Consider the following 22,031-nt stretch of genomic DNA (forward strand, 5'->3'; position numbering starts at 1 on the left):
AGTCACATCACTTCTTTCAGTGTCTGTCAGTTAATCATCATTACTCATCTGTTATTTAGTTTACCCACAGACAGCAAAGCATGTGGTTGTATTGCCTCCTTGTCTTCAGTGGTAGGTCCACATAACATTTTATAAAAGTACATAATTGAAAGAGGGAATTGTCCAAGAAAGATGAAAGTATGGCAAAGAAACAAAAAGTAATAATGCTGACAGCGGCATTTTACTGGAATAATGGAATTATAGAAGAAACAGCTGACTGTGGGAATGTTGACACTGTCACCTTTTGAGAGACTAGATATGCAGCCACAGGAACTTAGCGAAGGTGAACTTTTCCACATAAATGAGGTAGGCAGTTGTGACGAAAAGGGTGAGTTTATCCCAGAGAAAGTGATGCTGGCAAAAAACTTAGCATTAAAGGATCTCTCAGAGATATTTCATGACATCGGAAGTGCGAATGACAACATGTTTGGAAGTTGATCTGGACTTAGAAAAGAATATGACAGTTCGGCAAGGTTTAGGAAAGGTGCTTCCTTGTAGGGTATGTGTCAAGAAAGCAAGCACGAGGGGCGCCTGGGTGGCTCAGTCGTTAAGCGTCTGCCTTCGGCTCAGGTCATGATCCCAGGGTCCTGGGATCGAGCCCCGCATCGGGCTCCCTGCTCGGCGGGAAGCCTGCTTCTCCCTCTCCCACTCCCTCTGCTTGCGTTCCCTCTCTTGCTGTGTCTCTCTCTGTCAAATAAATAAATAAAATCTTTAAAAAAAAAAAAAAAAAAAAAGAAAGCAAGCACGATTGAAACCGTGCTTAAAGTTTTTCCAGAGCAATAAATAAAGCACTTGCATTCTCAGCATTTCTAATGTTTTAAATTACAGTGTACTAAATACATTAGTTTATTTACTTTATTCATTTTCTTATACATTTATAACAGAGTTTTTAATGTTGGACAGTTTTTAAAGATCACACCATTGATTATTAAGATCACTTTGCATGGTTTCATGATCACTTTTCCAGTCCTGCACAACTGTATAAAGCAAGGACTGCCTATGTTTTATCCATCTTTTATAGTTGTTTTTGGATAGAAAATTAGTTCAATATAAGCTGAACTTTCATGGCAATAACTAGAATAAAGTAGAAGACCCACCTTCTCCCCCAACCCCCCCCAGAAAAAAAAAAACCATAATTTGAAAAAATGTGAACCATTTTTATCTTTTGGACTATATTATTACCATATCAAAGAAGTGTTTGTGGTATTTAGTATTTGTTAAAGTTTCATTATGCAAAACGGCATTATCTGAGACTTCAGTAATGTAAAAGGTACATATTTTATGACACTGTTACTCTAAATTTTCTCATTTCTGTTAAGTCTCTTAGATTTGAGTTACATGGAGTTGCTCCTTAGGTTTTTTTTTTTTTTTGTCAGAGAGAGACAGCGAGAGAGGGAACACAAGCAGGGGGAGTGGGAGAGGGAGAAGCAGGCTTCCCGCGGAGCAGGGAGCCTGATGCGGGGCTCGATCCCAGGACACTGGGATCATGACCTGAGCCAAAGGCAGACGCCCAACGACTGAGCCACCCAGGCGCCCCGAGTTTCTCCTTAGTTTTATATTTGTATGTCTGGTTAGATTGCAAGCTCTGCAAAGGCAGGCCTCTTGCTTCTTTTATCTTACTGAGTATACAAATTCCTATTTAAGTAATTAAAAGAGTTTACGACCCTTTAAGAAGGTGTACTTTTTCCTTTTTCTTGCTGGCTGTTTGAAGATGAACTGAAATTTTAGGAGACTTGTGAATAAGAAGATAACCTAAATGGAAGAAGGCCAAATCTTACCAAGAAAGCAGGGATCTAAGAATAATTTGGCTTCAGAATTGAAGTAAATAATTTTAATGGGTATTTAAGTAGGTGTTCTTGAAATCTATTGTGAATGTGGTGAGTCTGCTACAGGGAGCTCTGGGATTCAGCAGAGGATTCTAAAAATGATTAAAATATTTCACTTGGGGCATTGGAAGCGTGGGCATGGTGGGTGGTGGTTAAGAGTTGTTTAGGGACACCTGGGTGGCGCAGTCGGTTAAGCATCTGACTTGGTTTCAGCTCAGGTTGTGATCTTGAGATTCTCTCTCCCTCTCCCTCTGCCCCTCTTGCTCATGCTCTCTCTCTCTCAAATAAATAAATAAATCTTGGGGAAAAAAAAAGTTTAGTCTCAGCTCTCCTAGCAGCTCCATAGGGCAACTCACTCAATCCCTTTGAGCTTCAGTTTCTTTATATGTAAAACAAAGAGAGTATCTGTTATGTTCTTTTATAGGTGGAGGCTTTAACGAAACACTTAACACAGTTTATGTGAAAGTGTGTGAAAGGAGGTAAAGCTGTCTCGATAAAAAGAATTGTTGAGAAGTCACTTTGAGACCCTAGAATAGGGATTGGCAAACTGTGGTCATGGGCCAGCCCCCTGTTTTTGTAAATAAATATTTATTAGAACCCTTTCACACCCATTTATTTGTGTATTGTCTGGGACTGCTTTCATGCTACAACAGCTGAGTTAAATAGTTCTGACAGAGACCATGTGGCCCACAGCCTAAAATATTTACTCTCTCTGACCCTTTTAGAAAACATTTGGCAGGGGCGCCTGGGTGGCTCAGTCGGTTAAGCGTCTGCCTTTGGCTCAGGTCATGATCCCAGGGTCCTGGGATCAAGTCCTGCATCGGGCTCCTTGCTCCGTGGGAAGCCTGCTTCTCCCTCTCCCACTCCTCCTGCTTGTGTTCACTCTCTCGCTGTGTCTCTCTCTGTCAAATAAATAAATCTTTAAAAAAAAAAAAAAAAAAACATTTGGCAGCTCATAGAAGGTTGACCAGACCAACACCTCGTATTTATCACTGACCTAACGCGTGAGTTAAAATGTCACATTCAGAACTTGGTATAACTTAATGTATCGGACTTAATCTAATAACTGCCTTCATTGCTATTTTTTGGCATAATATTCCTTTTTTCCTATTTTTGTTCTACTTCCTGTTCTTTCTTGGATATACAACTGTTTTAAAGTTAGCATTGCTAAGTTAAATTTTATTACGTTAAAAAATTTTTTTAAATTACTTTTCAAATTGAGTTTCATTAAATCTGACTTAAAATGGTATGTGGTTAAAATGTACTTTATTCAATTTTTATTTTTAGCTATAGTTTTTTTTTTTTTTTTAGCTATTATGTTTGGTCTTGTTTGTATTGGTAATGATTGAGCTTACACTCAAAATCTCCTGAATGGTATCCTGTGGGTACTGGAGACCTTGGTAGTTTATTTATTCTACTTTTAAAAAACTAAAATACCCATTTAGGAAATTTTTAGCTAGGTAAATGTTGGTAGAAAATATATTTTGGGGGCGCCTGGGTGGCTCAGTTGGTTTTAAGCATCTGCCTTCGGCTGAGGTCATGATCCCAGGGTCCTGGGATTGAGTCCCGCATTGGGCTCTCTGCTCAGTGGGGAGTCTGCTTTTCCTTTTGCTCCCCGCTCACTCGTGCACTCGCTCATATATTCTCACACACATGTGCGCAAAAATAAATAAATAAAATCTTGAAAAAAAAAGAAAATATATTTTGGGATAAAAGGCTGAATGTTACCTACATTAAAGTAAATTGGTGAAAGGTGGGTGTAGTACTTCCTTCTGCCTAAAATGCCCTTTCTTTTTTTTTTTTTTTTTTTTAAAGATTTTATTTTTTATTTGACAGAGAGAGACACAGCAAGAGCAGGAACATAAGCAGGGGGAGTGGGAGAGGGGGAAGCAGGCTTCCCACGGAGCAGGGAGCCCGATGCGGGACTCGATCCCAGGACTCCGGGATCATGACCTGAGCCAAAGGCAGACGCTTAACTGACTGAGCCACCATGGTGCCCCTAAAATGCCCTTTCTTTCTTTTTGTCTAATTCTTACTTAGGTTTTAATGCTCATCTCTGTTGTTACCTGCTATGTGAAGCCTTCTTTTTTTAATTTTTTTTAGCCAACAAATATTTATAGACCATCTAACATGAACCTGACACTCTGCTAGGAGGTAGTGATCATCCAGCAGTGATAAAACAGACATGCACCCTGTCTTTATGGAGATTATGGTGGCAAGGAGGCAGAATTATCCATGTTTTCATGGTGTCATGTCTCCTTGTCCATTTATATGCACTTTGCTCTCATATTTTATCACACTCTGGTATAGTTATGGTTTATGTAATTCTGCTAGAATATAAATTTTTCCTGGTTAGAGTGTATTATACATTTTTGGTTTTTTAAAAAATTTTTAAAAATTTTTTTAAAAGATTTTATTTATTTATTTAACAGAGAGAGAGACAGAGAGGGAACACAAGCAGGGGGAGTGGGAGAGGAAGAAGCAGGCTTCCCGCCGAGCGGGGAGCCCGATGCGGGGCTCGATCCCAGGACCCCGGGATCATGACCTGAGCCGAAGGCAGACGCTTAACGACTGAGCCACCCAGGCACTGCATAGAGTGTATTATACATTTTTGAATCCCTAGCACCTAGTCCAGTCTTAGGCATAGAGCAGATAAAATGAATACTAACTGAATGACTGTTTTATTCCTTTTTAATACTGTAAGGAAATAATATTAACAGCCTTTTATACATAGTTTAATACTGCTATAAAATAGAGGAAGTGTTTTGTTTGAATTTATTTACAAAAGTCCAAAAGAAGGTCCTATTAATTTGTGAAGACAAAGATATTTTACCTTTGGTTTGTAAACTGGTCAAAGTTGAGGCATAGCAGATGGTAAATTTATTTCATTCAGAACTGCACCTGTAGATCATAACAGCTGAACAACAATTTAAACAGTTTTTGAATACTTTCAAATGCTAATTTTAATTTTTCAGATCTGTGTGAAAGAGAAATAAGAAAAACTTTTGAAACCAAGAAAACTCATTTAAGACACACTGTGCCTTTCAGTGTTTTTTATGGGTTTTCATTTTAGATATAAAAGTATTTAACCTCCCTGTGAAACCAAGTTAATGACCACAAAAAAGAAAAGAAAGTAACATTTTTATTATTTATGAGGCTGTTGTCACTACATGTGCAGGCTCTTTTCTATTAAATGTCAAGCTGTTTTTCTTATAAGCTAGAGATTTGAATAAATCTCTAAAAAATATTTTTAACATAATATATGACTTAGTTTTCAGCCTTGGTTTTTTGAGTATACTAAAAAAGAAAAGATAGCATTAAATAAATTCCATAGTCCTTCAAATAAATCTAAGTTTTGACTGCCAAATTTGTTGAAAATTTACATCAGTCAGTTATTTGGTTTTAACCTAAAACAGGTTTTTAAGAGGAAAGTGATTAGTGAAGGGTGATTTTTATAACAAGTCATAATATTTTGAAAATACTTTTGTTTGCTAGGTGATGTAAAAGATAATTGCAATGGTTTTTAGCTCTTTGGAGGCTTGTATGATAGAGACAGTTTGGTTGTAGTTGCATTGCTTTGTTTTTATCAGGTACATATAGTAGATTAAGTATTGCACTGACAATCTGTTGGTCTGAGAAGGACCTGATATTTACCTCATATCAGTTGTGTGGTCTGGCAAATCACTTTCCTCTGTAAGCTGGAGTTCCTTATAAACTGAATGTGGTAAGACTTCCCGAGACTTGCATTCAAGGACTATAAAGTGGTGATCCCATATACCTCATTCTGATGATTAGATGTTTTCAACGGATTCTGAAGGACTTCTTGGAAGAAGAATTACTGTTGATAATTTCTCTCTTCCCCTGCTCCCTCTTTCTCCCTTCCCCTTCCCTCTCCCTCTCCCTCCTTTTCTGTTTTCCCTTCTTCCCTCTTCCTTTTTCTCTCTCCCTCTCCTGTCCCTTTGAAGCAGGACTTAGGTGGAAGGTAACTTACCAGAAATGTGTGGTGTCATAGAAAGAGTACTAAAACAGAGAGAGAAGAGACTTTAAGACTCAACTCTGTATCTAGGGGAGCCAGACATTAAACAGCCTCTAAATAATTACTACATTTATAGCTCGAGTTGTAGAGGAAGGAGGAAGGAATAGAGAGCAGGGTGGTCGTGATGAAAGTGTTCCAGGCACAGGGAATGATCTGGGTTAGGCAGAAAAAAGCTTCTGAGATCGGGGCAGCTGGGTGGCTTAGATGGTTAAGCGTCTGCCTTTGGCTCAAGTCATGATCCCAGGGTCTTGGGATCGAGCCCCGCATTGGGCTCCTTGCTCAGCAGGGAGCCTGCTTCTCCCTCTCCCTCTGCCTCTCCCCCTGCTCATGCTCTCTCTCTCTCTCTGTATCTCTGTGTCTCAAAGGAATAAATAAAATCTTAAAAAAAAAAAAAAGCTTCTGAGAGCTTGGAGACCATTTTGACAAGAGCATGGTGATCAAGATTGGAAAGTAGCAAATGGTCCAAATTAGGCCTGGCAGTGCAAATTAGAGTGAGACCCTATGTATTCTGGGCTTTATAGGCTATTTTAATGATATTGAACTTAATCCCCAGGAATTGAGGTGGGATAGATAGGGGACCATTGAAAGATTTTAAGCAAGAATATGACAGAATCAGATTTTCTTTTTAAAAGGCATCTCTTTGGATGCAGTATGGTTAATGAATTCGAAGAGAGCAAACATGGAATTAAAAGACCACTAGGAGTCCATGCCAGTGGTTAGGTGAGACATGGCAATTGTTTATAAGTGGTGGCTTATATTTGAAATATAGAACTGTTAAGACTGAGTATTTGGTTGATTGTGACAGGTAATAGAATGAGAACTGTCAAAGTTGATTCCCAGATGTTGCGGAAACTATTGAGTGCGCCTAACTACTCTTTTGCAGCTTACACATACTATCCAAAAGTAGATCTGTGCTGTATTGTTACATTTACGATATCACTTTTTAACGCCCAGTCCCTTAATACAATTAAAAAAATTTTTTTAAGGGTGCCTGGGTGGCTCAGTTGTTAAGTGTCTGCCTTCTGCTCAGGTCATGATTCCAGGGTCCTGGGATCAAGCCCCGCATCGGGCTCCCTGCTCTGTGGGAAGCCTGCTTCTCCCTCTCCTACTCCCCCTACTTGTGTTCCCTCTCTCACTGTCTCTCTCTGTCAAATAAATAAAATCTTAAAAAAATAATTATTTTTAAGATTTTATTTTTAAGTAATCTCTGCACCCAATGTGGGGCTTGAACGCACAACCCCAAGATCAAGAGAGGATCAAGAGTCTTACCCTCCACCGACTGAGCCAGCCAGGCACCCCTCCTTAATACTGTTACAAAAGGAATTGTAGGTCACTTTGATGCCATACATATTTTAAAATGTCTGCTGATTTCTGATATTACTGTTCTACTTTCTGAATGGTGAAAAACATAAAATTTTGCCTAGGATTGACATCAGGCTTACTAGTTGATAACATCCACTCATATTTTTAAGTTGAAACATTTGCCTGTCTCCTGACCTTAAGCACCTCTCCTATTCACCATTGTTTCATAAGATTATTGGTGTTTCATAATCCTTATAGTTCTTTTAATGTCTTCTGAAGTAACTCCCTTTTATCTGAAGACTTGCGTTAACTAAAAGCAGCATACTACAAAAGTAGAGTAGCTGCTATTATTTCTGAGCCTATGGAGGCATTGTTGTCACTTCAGCTATATTTTTTCACTTTTCTTCTTTGAAGATCATTCTGTGTTAGAGAAGATGGAAGCTAAACAGAAGTCTAGTAGTTGAGCTTTCTCTCTGTCTCTTAATATGATACTGTCTTCCCCAATAATTTTTTCCATGTGTTCTTTCTTTGCCAAACATAGTTTATGAAGCTCATTTTGTTTTCCTTACTATTTTTTTATAAGCCTCGTCTTAGGCTTGGTGTTGGCCTTCCTGCTACTCTTAAATGTTCCTGTATTAGGGTTCTCCAGAGAAATAGAACCAATTTTAAGAATATATACATAAAAGGAGATTTATTATGGGGAATTGGCTCATATGATTATGGAAGCTTAGAAATCCCATGATTTGCCCTCTACAAGCTGGAAATCCAAGAAAGCCAGTCATGTAATTCAATCTGAGTTAGAAGTCCTGAGAACCAGGGGAGCCAGTGGTATAAATCCCAGTCCGATGGCATGAGAAGATGAAATGAGTTGTCTCAGCTCAATCAGTGGGGCAGGAAAAGAGTGAATTCCTTCTTCCCCTTCCTTTTGTTCTGTTCAGGTCCTCAACTGATTAGGCGATGCCCACCCACATCAAGGTGGGCAGTCTACTGAAAGTTCACCTATTCAATACTAATTTCATCTGGAAACACTCTCAAAGTCACACCCAGAAATGATGTTTAACCTGGGCACTCCATTGCCAGTCAAGTTGACCCGTAATATTAACTATCACATTCCTGCTATAACTTGGTCCATGTTTTAGGAGTATCATTTTAATGTTAATTCATTGAATTCATTCAGTTAGTGTTACGGAATCTATGCTGGAAATAAAGCAGTGAACAGAACAAACTGAAATTCCTACCCTTATGCAACCAAAATTATTGTGGGGGAGAACATATAAGAAGTGTGTGTGTGTGTGTTTCTTATTTGTGTATATATATGTATATACATGTAAAATATTTTTATGTGTCATGATAATAAGTGCTATGGGAGGAAAGTAAAGCAGGGAAAGATGAGAAAGAACTGTATTGGGATAGGGCATTACTATTTTAATTAGAATGGTCATGGAGGGTCTCACTGATTTTGTGACATTAAATAAAGATCCAAAGCAGCACTATGCATTTATCTAGGGTTAATACCTTCCTAGGAGAGGGAACAGCAAGGGCAAAACCCTGAGGTGGGAGAATGCTAGGCAGTTTTGAGGAATCTAACTCTATTTATAGCTTTTTGAAGTTACAGATAATCTAAGTTTTTTTTTTTCCTGGGATACCCCTTCTTCTATAGTCTTCTTGTCATATTTTCCCTCTACCTTTATAGTCTCGCTTTTTTTTTTTTTAAACATTCTATGTAGCAAAAATGACACTTTTTTTATATCTATTTCTGTCCATAAGTCTCCTGGGACACAAAGCATCCTTTTGGCAGTTGATTTTACACTATTTTGAAAGCAGTAAACAAAGTGTTAAGAATAGATATGAGGAGAGATTGGAACTATTTATATTAAGGTGGTTAGGGAAGACCTCTTTGAAGAGATAATATTTAACCTGAAATCTTAAGGATGGGAGAGAACCAATCATTTCAGGGAATAACGTGTTTCAAGGACATGAGGCAACAAAGAGTTTGGTATGTTTTAAGGAACCGAAAGAAGGCCACTGTGGAAAATAGTGACCAAGAGGGAAGGGTGACATGAGATGAGATTGGAGAGATAGGAAAGAGCTAGATGATGTAGGGCCTCGTATAGGCCAATGAAAATAATTCAGATGTTAAGTGCAGTGGGAAGCCTTTGGAGAATTTTTAAGCAGGAGAGCGATAAGATGCAAAAATATGTGAAGAAGGAGCCAAGATTGGAAGTGGAGAGGCTATAGCAGTAGGTCCAGGTGTAAGATGATGTTGGCCTCTAGGGTGACAGTGGTTAGAGATGGAGAAAAGTCATTAAATTTGGGATTTGTTCTGGAGGTAGAATGGACAGAATCTATCACTAGATTGGCTATAAGGTTAGGGTGAAAAAAGGACAGCTAGATGGATAGTGGTGCTTTATACTGTGATATGAAATAACTAGATGGAGAATAGGTTTGGGTTGGGGAACAAAGCCGTTGAGAAGGTCAACTTTGAGGCTGAAAGTTTGAGATGTCTCTGAGACATTGATGTAGAGATACATTGCGTTAGGTATTGCTAGAGTTAAGTATTGCGGGTGTGTGTCATAGATGGAGATGGCTTAATAAATTTGAAAGCTGCAGCTTCTGATTTCATACTCATTTACTTTCATAAGTACCATCTTTATTATTTCATCCTTAAGGATATGACAGTTAATGTTCCCAGTGACGTAAGGCAGTGAAATGTGGAGCAATTCCATATATTCCTAATGTTTGGCAGTTCTTTATATCCGCTAGCCATTTTGTGCTTTCCTTTCTACACACAGCTGAGTTAGTCATTTCCATTATTTTGCCTGCAATACAGGAAGGTGAATAAGTTCAATATAAAGCTGTGTGTGTGGCATTCAAGAATCTACAACTTTGTGAGAAAGTTGCTTAAAGCAAATTTGTAACCTGCTTGAGCATTCAATTAAGTTTTACTGTGGAACAGATAGGCATTTTAGTCTATTATATTACATCTTTTAAATCAGTCTCCGTGTTCTACTTTCTGTAATTAAAAATAATGATGGAAACCTGAAAAGTTTATGTATTTGCGTTTTCATATAAAGCTATACAGATACTTTGTTAGACTTCTGGAGAAAGATTGCTCATGAAATTACATGATTTAAATGAATAAGTAAATTTGGTAATAATTTGGATCATAGCCCCTTACAGTTCTTTGGGTAGACTTGGCAGTGAACATCATGGTTAATAAAACTTGGTGAAAACATTTAGACAGTTATTTCATAATATGCTATACATTATCCTAACATAAGTTTATTGGAAAGAGTCCATTAATAACAGTGAATGGTTGTATATTCCAGAGTTCACCAGTGGTAGGGAATATATTTTGCATATGAGATACAGTGGATATATGTATAAATCTGTATAACTAGGTTGATTGATTAATAATTAAATGCTTTTAGTGAATTTTTAGTGTTATAGGAACACAAAGATTTAGTTTGTAATGTCCTTTTAATTTCAAACCATCTACAGTAAAATGACTGCTTTATCATATCTTTTATTTATATTTGATCCAGTTAAAAAACTTTCTTAAAATTTATACCTCTTAACATACTGTCATTTTTTTCCTATAAAGTAGGTGTGGGAAGGTTTAAGAAGCTTTTCTTCCAGGGGCGCCCGGGTGGCTCAGTCGTTACGTGTCTGCCTTCAGCTCAGGTCATGGTCCCAGGGTCCTGGGATCGAGCCCCGCATCGGGCTCCCTGCTCAGCGGGAAGCCTGCTTCTCCCTCTCCCATTCCCCCTGCTTGTCTTCCCTCTCTCATTGTCTCTCTGTCAAAAAATAAATAAAATCTTTAAAAAAAAAAAGAAGCTTTTCTTCCACTATATAGAGGAAATGCAAACAAACATCTGTATCATAAATGATTTTCACTGTTGGAGTCATGGCCTGTCATTACTATTTAAATTTATAGCACAATTCCTCTTAAAAAATGAAAATTACACACACGCAGGTTTATATGCATATGTAGTTTAACTTACTTTGTTTTTAAATGAATATTTTGTTTTGAAACTTAAGAAAGTCATCATTTTAAGAGAAGAGAAAACCCCAGAAGTACTTACTTGCCTAATATTTTTGTTTTCTTTTGTCCATTAGCTCCTCATCACTTTTCTTAAGAGTACTAGTTCTCAAAGTGTAGAGAGTTGGCTCAGAAGCATCAGCATGACCTAGGAACTGATTAGAAATGTACCCTAGACCAACTGAATCAGAAACTCTGGGGTCCCAGCAAAAGGTCCGAGCAACCTATGGTTCCACAAGCCCTCCAGGTGATTGTGATGCACTAAAGTTAACTTTAGTTTTCTGGAGCAGGATTTCTCAACGTTAGCAGTATAGATATTTTGGAGTGGATAATTCTTTGGTGTTGGGGCATTGGCAGGGAGGGAGCTACCTTATGCATTGTGGGGTGTTTGGCAGCATTCCTGGTCTTTCTACCCACTCACTAGATGCCAGTAGCACACTGCTCCCCACTGTCTATCATGACATTAAAAAATATCTCAGACATTGCAAAATATCCCCCCAGGGACAAAACTGACCCATTTGAGAACCACTGCTCTAGAGAGAAGTGATAATAGAGTTAATGGATAATACAGCTTCTCCTCGAGAGTAGCAGTGACCACTAATTGGATGCCCAATTTCTGTGCTTGGCACTTTACATGAATCATCGTTGTCGTCAGAGCAGCCTTGCAACATATGTTTGAAGGTCTGTCGGCTGGGCCAGCCCATTTAGGAAGTTTTTCATCTGTTTGGCCGGCACAGCGCTTGAGCTTGGGTGTTCCGTTGTTACAGGGATTCATTTAGGGTGTATTTGGAACAAGAGGAGTTTGGCATATAAATGAATTAGAGTTATTTTAACCAGCTAACTCTTCTCATCTGGAATCCTAGCCATGTGAACTTCTTACCGTAACACTTAGCCATAATTATTTCTGGATGGCGATTATTTTATATTTGCTGTAGTGACTATTAAATGACAATGAATCAATAGCATGCTGTCATTTCAGTGAGACTAATTGTGCTTACATTTTTCAAGTAACATGTGTCTTCTATGTTTTTCCTTTTTCCTCTTTTGCTTCCTTCCATCTCCCTCTCCAGCTCTCTGTGGGGCACTTGTTGTAGTTCTGCATATCTTAGCACTTCTTTCCCTCTCTCCTACCTCTCATTTAATTTGACCTAGTCTCCAACCCATTCCTTCATTATCTTTTTAGGGTCTGAATGGCCAGATATTTACATTTTAGTTGAACAGTTTGTAATTAATGCCATCCAATGTGTTACCTATTCCCAGATACCTCTTTCATGCACTTTTTAACAAAGACCTAGAAATTATTTTATTGAAGATTTCAGAGTTTCGAGCCCCTTCTCCCCCACACTCCTACCCCCATCCCTGTGACATTCTGTTTACTCTGTCTCTGCCTGTGCAGACCAATTTTGATTAGTGGCTGTGGTAACGAGTTTTGGATGTCAGAATTCTGTGTATTAATGATTTAGTCCTTTCTTGAACCAAAGAAGTGAGTATGGCTCTATAGCAGTGCTAATTTCTTATTATTCATGGCATGTCTCTTCTCTTTTATCACTTTAGGAACTGTAAAAGATTCAGAAATTCTTCTGTGTGAAAATCACATTTAAATACTATTAAACTATACCAGTGTTTTGACTAGCATTCAGAGAGTTGCAAGATTTTAACCCCAAAACTAGAAAAGAAATCGCTCATAAAAAATCGAGTGCAAAATAAATTTTTTCATCTAAGATGCAGTGTGTTCAGTCACGTCTTGATTATCATCTTCAAAGTGGTTTTCTACATAAGCATTACTTGCCACAGGGTCCCTTTAGGATCCAAGCTATCCTTTTTTTGACATCTAGTTTCTTTCTTTCTTTCCCAGTGGAAGGATATCAATAAAATATCCCCAACAGCATTTTTAATTGCAGTTAATTTCATAAAAGATTTAGCCAAAAAGACTTCATTTTAAATTACTATAAGCCACACTGAAAGCTAAACGTCCGAGATTTTGTGGCTCTTTTTCTTGAGCTAGCTTCTTAGTTTTAAATATACTACTTGGATTTTTTTCCTACAGGTATTATGGTATTAACCTGCATTGACTTTCCAGGTATTTTAAGGTGAAATTACTTTTATGTAGGATTGTAAAACTCTATGAAAGCATCTTTTACATATTTTTTGCAAGATAAAAAGTATTGATATTTGTCCATTGAAAATATAAGGAAGGGGTGGAAGAGAGGACAGTCAGTGGAAATCTAATATCTAGGAAGTAGGAAGAGAAAGAAGACCATTCCATAGCCTTTTTGAATTAAGGGGAAAGGCTTTACATTTACAAGTTTTGTCACCAATATTTTTATAACTTATTTTTAGGTGTTATTACACTCAAAAGAATACTCTGTGGGATTTAGATATTTGATTTATAAATCAGTAAGTTGAAAAACACTGGTAGAATAATTTCAAATATTAGTAATATTCTCAGTTTGACCCTTAGGATTCTTAGAAATGTGATTAAATTTTTTTTTACCTTGTAGGATACATTGTGTATATCACTTATCACTAAAAGCTACTGAATACATTTAAAATAATAGTATTTAGTCCAAAATGAACTCATTATAGGAAATAATACAATGTAATATATAAAATGTTGGGTGGGCCCTATTTTTTGTGGTACGTATATAATTTTAAGAATCAACCTTGTTTTGGTAATGAGTTTAAATAAATTAATTTTGCAGTAAATGCCACCTGAATAATCCTTTTAGCTAAAAATTGAACTATGATTGAATTTTCCAGTTTCGGTCATCATTGTCATCTTCTTTTAGGAGGTAGTTCCTAACTGAGTGATGTTTTCCATTGGTTATCACAGTGCATTTCTGCTTGTTCTCATTGAAAAATTGTGCCTTAGGGGCGCCTGGGTGGCTCAGTCGTTAAGCGTCTGCCTTCGGCTCAGGTCATGATCCCAGGGTCCTGGGATCGAGCCCCACATCGGGCTCCCTGCTCAGCAGGAGGCCTACTTCTCCCTCTCCCGCTCCCCCTGCTTATGTTCCCTCTCTCGCTGTGTCTCTAATCTGTCAAATAAATAAAATCTTAAAAAGAAAAAAAAAGAAAAATTGTGCCTTAGATGAACGTGCTGAGGCAAATAGTATTTATTTTTGCAGCACCCACTGCTAAGTGTTCAGTTTCGTCATCTGCAACTGTGAAAGGAGACAAGATTTGTTAAACTATTATGCCTGACACTACCGTGAATTTTGAAGTCCAGAACTCTGGACTTTTTGAAAATATGAACATTCCATTCATTATTAGTTTCCCAGATTCCTGTTAATTATAGGTTATTGAATTGACTTGGAGTTTTACCAAGCAAGCAGTGTTTTTATTCATAGAAATAAAATTGAAAGTTTCCCGTAATATGGATTATGGTATTGTATCCCTGATACAACTGGCCTGATGATGTCAGGTAAATAATTTACCTGCTTTGAACCTCCGTTTCCTCCTGTGTAAAATGAGGATAACTATCCAGTAAGTTGCTATGAAAATCAAACAATATGAAACCCATATAGAGTTTTAAAAATAGCTAAATTCTGTACAAGTATGTTTTTACTAATAAAACCCACCTCCGAGGTTTTACTATAATCAGAACCCACAACTTTTCACTCTAGCTTCACTTCAGTGTATTTTTTTGTTTAATACCACTTCTTTACCAGCCTAACTTCTAACATGCTTTTTACTTAAGCATCTATCACTTGGTTATCTGCCATTTGAAGAGATGGGGGTGGGGTGGAGAGGGCTTGAACCATTAAGCACTCACTGCCAGTGCAAGATAAAGGACAAATCAGACCGAAATTAGAAATTGTGGTAATTTTATGTATGTCAGTCTGCTTCTCCAGCTACATATTAAGTGAAGGAAAGAACCTATTGTGTACTTGTTTTATTTTGTTTTAATTTAAAATTCTCTACAGCTCCCAGTACTTAATTAGGTACATAAAATGGAGCAGATAGTTTGATAGATTTAACTCTATGCAGATCCTACAAAGTAAAAACTTGTTTGAGCACACCATTCCTTCTGTCAACTGATTTACCCTTTCTTTCCTCTTCCTTCCCTAAAATTGGAGATTCGTAGTATGAACCATTTGCAATGGGGAACTTTTTGTAAAGGGAGATATTTTTCATGTACTTACCATGGAGAGGTTAGATGGATTTGAAATAGAAGAGAATTTATCTGGAATTATATTACATTTACTAAAGTCTTGTGATGTCCTAGGCCTGGATATTTTTATATGTGTTGTCTCAGTAATTTCTCACATGAATTAGATAAACATTATCAACTTTGAAAACAAGGAAATGAGAGTGCCTGGGTGGCTCAGTCGTTAAGCGCCTGCCTTCGGCTCAGGTCATGATCCCAGGGTCCTGGGATCGAGTCCCACATCGGGCTCCCTGCTCGGCAAGAAGCCTGCTTCTCCCTCTCCCATTCCCCCTGCTTGTGTTCCTGCTCTTGCTATCTCTCTCTCTGTCAAATAAATAAAATCTTAAAAAAAAAAAAAGAGGAAACAAGGAAATGAGCTCACAGAGCTAGTAAGAGATGGGACAAGGATTTGAACTTAGATCTCTGATTTTAAAGTCGTTGTGTTTGGGGCGCCTGGGTTGCTCAGTCATTAAGCCTCTGCCTTCGGCTCAGGTCATGATCCCAGAGTCCTAGGATCAAGCCCGGCATGGGGCTCCCTGCTCAGCGGGAAGCCTGCTTCTCTCTCTCCCACTACCCCTGCTTGTGTTCCCTCTCTCACTGTGTCTTTCTGTCAAATAAATAAATAAAATCTTTAAAAAAAAAAATGGTTGTGTTTTCCATTACATCTGGGAGTTATTAACTCTGGCTACATATTAGAATCATCTGGAAGTTTCTAAAAAGTACAGTTGCCAGGGCATCTGAAATAATTGGTATGGAGTGGGTCCCTGACGTTTGTCGTTTTGTAAACTCAGGTGATCCAAGTGAGCAGCTAAAGCTGAGGAATGTTGCACTGCACATGGTGTCTCCTGACCACTGGTGCCTCCCGCATTCCGCGCCCCCCCCCCCCCCCCGTTTCTAAAGCTTTCGTTATTTGTCAGTGAGTATTAACGGGATTTTCTCATCAAAAGCATGCAGGGTTTGTATTAGAATAAAGACAGAATATCCTGCATAGTAAACATTGCAAAGATACAGTGAATATAATGGACTATCTTTTTTTTTTTCTGTCAGTCTTTCAAAAATTAAAATAGATTTTTGTTTTTGTCTTAGGATTCTGGTGGGCTCTCTGAAGTGAAAATGAGCTTGATTACTTGTTGAATTTGTTTCTGGTCCTCTGACTTTAGGAAAGTAATAAACTGTAATTTAGTCTTAAGAGGAAAAACATTTTCTCAATTTATAGTAGCTTTGAAAGGTAATAAATCAGATTATTGGTTATAAATCTATAGGTGATTTACACAGGGAAGCATTCAGTTAATTAGTCTTGGCCTACCACGGTGCTACAGCTCTGTAAATCTCTATTTGGGAAACAAGCTACTTTAAAGATTGTCTTTTAGATTAAATGAAGACTTAATTATAATTGAAGATCATTCTTTTTTTTAATTTTAACATGAGCACATAGAATAGTTGTTTTTTTAGCATCATGACATTTTTGAATTTTGAGGCCCTTTTATGTAGTTATTGGCCCAATTTGAAATAAACTTTTCTTAATTGGCTGGGATACAGTTATTGAATTCTGTCTATGTAAAAATAAAGTCAATTACTGGGATTGACTGTTGGAATACATTAAGAGATGTTATAACTTGCAGTTATGGTTTATTGTGATGTTGAAATTAAAATTTACGGTCTGCTTTTTCAAATTCCAGTTAAGATTAGTTTTCTTTAAGTTTCCAGCAATGTTTTTTAAACCATTTATGAAGTAACTGGTTTTTACTGGCTCTGTGTATAGACCTGTGCTGTAAAGTATAACAGTTTTGAGCCTCTCATCTTCCCAGATCAACAAGAAACCTCATTTTTTTTTTCCCACCATGCTTATCCCCTCTGTTGTAATATTTTAAGATATGTTAGGAGAGGGAGGGGTTGAGAAGGAATTGTTATTAGATCTTAAAGATAGTAGAGATAGAACTCAGATGAGCCTGCCAAGACTTGAGGACTCAGATGTTGACCTAGGTGTTCTTGGGCCACCATTCCTGCTCCCACCACCATTTCACCATTTCATTTCCCCATTTCTGGAGATTAATGCAATCAAAATTGATGGAAGGTAAATGTAACTAAATTGTTTCCACAGCATGAGAAGATAGGGCTTATATGGTAGTTGAAATGGTTGGAGGAAGCAGAAGGGGATATGAAGGGAATTTGGTATTGTAAAGTGTTGCAGCTGGATTGTATTATGGCTCTCAGTCTTCCCACCTGGTTAACAAAGGCCACTCAGTTGCATAACTCCAGGAGGCAGCATTCACACAGAATTTGATGTGAGTGGTGCAAGCTCTCTGGCCCTGAGCCAGACTGAACGCTCCAGCAGTCTTCTGATGATGAGGTTTTGGCAGAACCACTTTCCCATACTGGTTTTGACAGTTCACTTACCTTGTTGCTGAATCTTCCCAGTGTCTTCTTTTGTTGACTCTGAGGCAGCCTAAGATCACTTATGTAATACTTACTTTGTGCCAGATACTGTTGTATTTTGCATGTATTAACTAATTTATTTCTTCCAATGACTTTATGAATATGTACTATTAATATCTTCATTTTACAGGCAGTTCCATTTATAGGAAATTGGGACACAAAGTTTAAAAGTATGTTGCTCAAACTCCGGCGGCTATTAAATGGCAAAGCTAGGAAGCAGACGAAGGCAGTGTGGCTCCAGAGTGTCTGTTTTTTCCCACCATGCCATGCTACATTTGGAATTCCTTCTTTTTGTTGTTCCCCATTTCCCTAAATCAGTCAGTCATATCGTTATTTAGTCGCTTAAACATTGATTGAGCATCTACTTTGTGCCAGGAACTTTCTAGGACTGAAGACAAAGGCCTTGCCCTCGTGGAACTATATTTAGTTGGGGGAGAGAGACAAGAAATAATTAGACACGTGAGTTGGGTAATTTCAAAATTCAATTTCAAAAATGTCTAGATAGAAAATAGAACAATGCTTCACTTTGAATTGAGGAGATCTTCTCTGAGGAGGTGGTGCTACTTCTATTGGGACTTGAATGATCAGAAAGCAGCAGCTTTGTGAAGATAAGAAAAGCAAGGATTCCAAGCTATGATATAGGAACAAGTTTGGTGTTTTCTAGGGACAGAAAAGAAAAATCATATGACTTGGAGCTTAGTAAGTAAACAGATTGATGGGCAGTGAGATCTCAGAGGACTTCAGGAGCACCTGCGTTTCCAGGGGGTAAGAGGGAAAGACCTTTTGGTTCACATGCAGTTTGGGCAGGGAGCAGTCCTCCCCCGTTGCAGGCAATAAGAAAGTGAGTGCAGTGGATTTTTAAGTAATGATTCTAGTACTTCTAAAACCATATTGTTAAAGTACATCATAAAGCATTATTCCATGGCCCATTAGAAACATGTGTGGAAAATCACTCATTAATGATACAATTTGATTTACGTTTTATAAGACCATTCTGAATGCTCTGTAGCAGGGATACATGTGGAAGGACAGAGTCCAATTAGGTTGTCACCGTGGTTCAGTGCTTATGAAAAGTTGTGGCAGTGAATACAGAGAGAATAAATTACACCCTAAATATGTATTTATATTGATTACTTTCCTTAATGTCAGTTTTCCAGACGGTAGCACTTCTATTGTAGGGCAAAGGAGTAAATGTCATCGCTCAGTTTATTATGAGACAGTTGGTAGCCCAGGTTGAAATTTTCCTGAGATCCAGGTTTTATTACTCTTTTGATTCATTCAAACAACAAATTCCCCCATGGTACAATCCTCCTGCCAAGATGAATGTTTATGTTCGGGATTAGCCTTCTTCAGGACTGGCACTCCTCTCAGCCTTAATGTGGAGGCCAGCCCTTTGGTCTTGCCTTCTTCTACCTTCATGATGAATTCTCAGGGGCCCTGAAGCTTTCCCAAGGCTTCTTTGCTTTGGTAAGGGCCTCCCCACTGATATAGCTCAGGAACTTTAAACCTCAAAAAGAAGGGCTCGTAGAGACGCGTGGGTGTAGTTTGTTGAGCAGCATCCAAGCACCAGTGGGTGTGTTGCTACAGAGAGAATGCTCTGTGCCGTGGCTCAGCTAAACACCCTATTAACCTAGGATTCTCTTAATTTGACTTGACTTAGAAGACAAATGAGTTTGAAGATACAGGTCGCCTATTTAACGCACCTGTGTTTGGCAACCTACCAAGTTATTCATTTTTTTGTTTTGTTTTGCTTTACAAAGATGTTTATGTATTACATATGAAGAAAGTAATTCAAATAGATTTCTACTTGGATATACTTTCTGTTACATATTTTGAAAGCCTCTGGTCAAAACACTACATATATTACAAGGCCAATTGTAGTACTGATTCGAATAATACTGTTGATAAATGCAAAATTTTCTGAAGCTGTGATTTTCAACTATTTGCTTTTCTCTTCAAAGAAAAGCTTCAAGTCTATGTTTTATGTGCTGACACTTATTCGGGATGCTGTAAATATGTTTTTTTTTTACATCACAGATGTTAAAAGACTAGGAAGTGGATTGAGCATGCATGTGGAGGCTGCCTCCTTTCCTATAGTTTGAGGGTCTCAGCCAGCAATGCCACATTGCTGAACTGAAGCTAAACAGCAGTCCCTGTAGTCCCTTAGATGTCCTCCATGTCTCCTGGGGAGCTTTTAGACACATGTATTGTTTGTGACATTAGAATGTTAAAATTTATTTTGCCTTGAGTTTGCCACTCATAAGGCTTAAGTGGAAGAACAGATACATTGTTTAAAATTGCCACTTTTTTCTTGCAGTTTTTTCCATGTGAGGAAAAAAGAAAACTTTATTTCTTAAGCTTCTTTGGGAGATTTTGATTTTTAAAAATGTTTTTTCCTGAATTTTTAAAAATTTCCAAGACCAATATAGAAGCTTAATTCAGCAATGAGAGAGAAAAGTTGGTGACCACCAGGATCTTGAGGAATTCTATTTTTAATATCTTTATTACAAAAATAGATTCACTTTCTATAAGGCAGTCCTTCAGTTGTGTGATTCTTAATTTTGTAGCCTTCCTAAATGAATAAGCTAAGTTTAAAAAACAGAAACCAACTTATTAGTCATATTGTTAATAGCTCTGGCAAGAAGGATATAAGTTACCTTCCCTTCTCCAGTTCTTTGAATAAACTAAGTGACCGATAGTTTTAATTTTCTCCGACTTAGTTGTTTTGTTTTAGATTTAGAACTAAGTTAACCTGAAAGTTCTTGAAATTGATGTATATTTACTTACAATTATAGTTTAAAAAACGAACAGATAAAGACCATTATGCTTCTTTTACTTGTAGGTATTGCTTTTATGACTGATAATTTTTATGACTTAATTATAATAACTAATAGCATAGTTATATTCAAAGTATTCCTTGGTAACAAGTTAGTATGTTCTTGATTCATCAATATGTAGGAAGGTAGTAATGCATCCTAACTCCAATTTTATTTTAGTTATTGACTAGGAGATAGGAGAAATACTGATACTACAGAATTCAGTGTGAAAGGTGATTGGTTATACACTCAATCTCAGGACTGCTTTTTTTTTTAGTTCCTTCTACTTGTGTCTTGTTAATAACATTGACTTATAAAAGCTAGATTATTCTTGGTTGGAATGTCTTTAGTATTATTGAGGAAATACCTATTTTATATAAGAACATATAGTTTTATAAGAAGAGTGAAAGCTACTATTAATTAATACATATCTTTTATTATGTCTTTATTCCTTTTAAACATAGTTGTATCAGACTGGGTCCAGTCAGGAGGTAGAAATCAAACAGAGGGTTAAACAGGGTAAGTTCCATATGAAGAATTATTAAACTCTGATGAAAGAGTGACTATAAGATATAAGAAAACTGCCTATGGTACTCTAGGGCGAAGGGAGGAAAGTCACACTTACAAGGATCCTCTAGCCAAGACTGGATTTAGAACTTGTGGGGGGAGATATAGTTCAATCCACTGGATTAGTAGAGAAATTCACTCTTCTGCCCAGACTGGAGCTGGTCTGCAGTCACCAGGCAGTCAGGACAACTGGAGTGCAGGCCACTAGCAACAAGTGGTCTGGGCATGCAGAGGGAGTGGCAGTTGTATGGGAAGCAGCAAGTAAGCCACCCTGTGGGCCTCCAGAGGAAATCAGGGGCTGACAGGGTCTAGGGGTTTCAGTGTGCCTATACAAGCAGGAAGCTCTTTCTCCTTGCAGTGTCCTTCTAGCCCTCTACTGAGAAAGCTTAATGTGGTTGTAAGAATAGAAATGCTTCAGGGGCGCCTAGGTGGCTCAGTCGGTTAAGCATCTGACTCTTGGTTTTGGCTCAGGTCATGATGTCAGGGTCATGAGATTGAGCCCTGCGTTGATGGAGCCTGCTTAAGATTCTTTCTCTCCCTCTGCCCCCCCACCCCCCGCTCACGCGTGTGGGCTCACGCATGTGGGCACCCGCGCAGAAAGAAAAGGAATGCTTCAATTGTGTCTGTTATGGCAGGACATATGTTAAAGGGTCATTTTGAAGCTTAGAGTCATTAAATGATAATGGGCACAATAATGTTCCTTTTTCCAGTTTATTTTTTTGCCATATAGGTATGTAAAAACTTTTGACTAATTGCCTTTCTGTACTTTTTATTGTTTGTGTTTGCTTTCCTTCCTACTGACATTTTGGGTCAGATAATT

General features: G+C 37.9%; 1 protein-coding gene across 3 annotated transcripts in view; it reads left to right on the plus strand.

The window, feature by feature from the left end:
- ATG5 (autophagy related 5) overlaps positions 1-22,031 on the plus strand; it is a 131,169-nt gene that overhangs the window by 46,919 nt on the left and 62,219 nt on the right. The gene's annotated exons all lie outside the window — the stretch shown is intronic.

Source organism: Phoca vitulina, unplaced genomic scaffold (genome assembly GCF_004348235.1).
Source record: "Phoca vitulina isolate PV1807 unplaced genomic scaffold, GSC_HSeal_1.0 scaffold9, whole genome shotgun sequence".
NCBI lineage: Eukaryota > Metazoa > Chordata > Mammalia > Carnivora > Phocidae > Phoca > Phoca vitulina.